This window comes from Zingiber officinale, chromosome 3B, assembly GCF_018446385.1.
Source record: "Zingiber officinale cultivar Zhangliang chromosome 3B, Zo_v1.1, whole genome shotgun sequence".
In the NCBI taxonomy this organism is placed as follows: Eukaryota; Viridiplantae; Streptophyta; class Magnoliopsida; order Zingiberales; family Zingiberaceae; genus Zingiber; species Zingiber officinale.
Genome location: NC_055991.1, coordinates 97,023,498 through 97,026,037, shown reverse-complemented (window position 1 = coordinate 97,026,037; position 2,540 = coordinate 97,023,498). Strand labels below are relative to the sequence as shown.

The 2,540-nt window shown below is 36.8% G+C and overlaps 1 non-coding gene across 1 annotated transcript; it reads right to left on the bottom strand.

The window, feature by feature from the left end:
- Window positions 1–1,035: 1,035 nt before the first annotated feature.
- LOC121968927 lies at window positions 1,036–1,141 on the bottom strand. Its single transcript, XR_006108440.1, has one exon. It is a non-coding gene; the product is annotated as a small nucleolar RNA R71 (small nucleolar RNA).
- Between the last annotated feature and the right edge of the window lie 1,399 nt (window positions 1,142–2,540).

The window sequence follows — 2,540 nt, the reverse complement described above, 5'->3', positions numbered from 1 at the left end:
CGGCAACTTTCTACAATTGTTTGGCAATTGAGGGATAAGAATTGGTGAACCATTTACATTCAAGAAATCTTACAAAGAAACTGAAACTCCTAGAATCTCCCTTTATCATAACCCAAAATACTAAACTCTTGTTTGTTGATCTTTAATATTAGATTTGTTTACCTTCACTTTGCATTTGAAACAATTGGATTGTTGTTTAGCTAATTCGCATTGAGACATTTCTAGTGCTTATTCCAGTCCCTGTGGATACGATAATCTTTTATATTACTTGCGACATTTCCGTACACTTGCGGAGGGTAACAAGTTTTTGGCGCCGTTGCCGGGGACTGCGCTATAACATTAGGAATTATATATTGAGTTAGACTAAACATAACATTTGTTTTCCTTTCATATTGCATAGTTGTAACTAATCATTAGATTTCTGTTTTTACTTTCTTGTATAACTTTTACTTCTTGTTAATTCTTTTTGTACAAATTCAATTCTGCATTTTTTATTCTTTTATTTTTCTTTTTCTGTTGAATTGTCATTTGCTATCTTGTTCTTGTGTATGCGAAGATCTAACTTTGCAAGGGAATTCTTTCCTTTTGACCCTGAGATTGACAGAACTTTCCATAAAAGAAGAATTCTGCAAAGGCAAATTGAAGAACAGGAACATTTGAACATGGCGAATAGACCACTCAAGGATTATGCAGCACCTTATGCAAGAGGTTTTCGATCTAGTATTTCAAGACCTTCAGTGGAAGCTAATAACTTTGAGATCAAACCCGCAATTATATCTATGGTGCAGCAGAACCAATTTGGTGGAGGACTTCATGAAGACCCCAATCAACACTTAGAGGTCTTTTAAGAAATATGTGGTACCATTAAAATGAATGGAGTTCCTTCAGAAGCAGTTAGATTATTATTATTTGGGTTTTCTTTAAGAGATAGGGCAAAGCAATGGTTGAATTCTTTGGCCCCTAATAGCATCACCACTTGGGAGCAGTGTGAGCAACAGTTTCTTGATAAATTCTATCCACCAAGCAAAACAGCTCATATGAGGAATTTAATTGCAAGCTTCAAGCAAACTGACTCAGAATCTCTTTCTGAAGCATGGGATAGATATAATAGTATGCTCAGACAATGCCCACATCATGGGTTAGAAAGATGGTTAGTGTTGCACACTTTTTATAATGGTATCAACTATCATACCAAAGTGTCCCTTGATTCAGCTGCTGGAGGGGCACTTATGAACAAAAGTTTAGATGAAGCTGAAGAAATTATTGACAGTGTAGCACAAAATCATCATCAATGGGCAAATGAAAGAAGTGGTGGCTATTCTTCTATAAACCCAACAATTAAAGCGTCAGGGAAGTTTGATGTAGATGCGGTCACTCTTTTGTCTGCAAAATTGGACGCTCTTACAAAGAAATTTGAGAATATGGGGACTAGTGCTAATATGGCCAATGCTATTATTACATCTTGTGAAGTATGTGGGAGTTCAGAGCACTCAAATGACTCATGTCCATTGGGAGCTACCACTGCACAAATCAATCAATTGGAACAATGTGATGCAATCATGAGTTACAATCAAAGGCAGAACAACCCATACTCAAATACTTATAACCCTGGATGGAAGAGCCATCCCAATTTTTCTTACAGAAATAATCAAGATCAAGGACCATCTATGGGGGCAAGACCAAATTTTCAAGCTGGGCAACAAAATTTTCAACATCTATCTGCTCAAGGCATACCAAAGTCAAATATTGAAAAGATGCTTGAAGAAATTATCTCAGGTCAGAATGAAATGAAGCAAGATTTAGCAAAGCTCATTCAGAGAATGGATAATTCTGAAAAGCATCAAAAGATCCAGGATAGTCAAATTGCCCAACTAGCTTCCTCATCATCCAGAGCACCAGGACAACTTCCAGGAAAACCTGATGTGAATCCTATGGAGCATTGCAATAGAATTGAGCTTAGGAGCGGACGGACCTTGGGAGACTCCCAAGTGACTGCTCCAAAAGGGATACAAAAAGAAAAAGAGCTTTCTCCTCTTATACCAAATCAGATTCAAGCTAATGAGGAGAGTACCATTGAGGTTGAAGAGACTCTTCCACTAAACCATCAGAGCAAAGCTGTCCCTTTTCTAGTGCTTATTCCAGTCCCTGTGGATACGATAATCTTTTATATTACTTGCGACATTTCCGTACACTTGCGGAGGGTAACAGTGGTCGGCCAAGCTTAGCTTGGTGCCTAAGCTAGGGTCTGCCAAACCAAGGTTAGATGGGTTAAATAGGTGGTCGGCCCTAGCTTGAACCCAAGTTTTGGTGGCCGGCCACAATACATTAAAAGGATTTTATTTTTTAAAATCTTTCCTTATGTGGAAGTCATGGTTTTAAAAGAAAGTTTAAAATTTAAATCTTTCCTTTTATAGTTTTCTACAAAAGATTATAGGAAAGGTTTGATATCTTTCCTTATTTGTAGTTAAAAGAAATATTTTAATTTTTGATAAAACTTTCCTTTTTTGTAAATATCCTCATGATTTTAAAAGAGTGTTTTA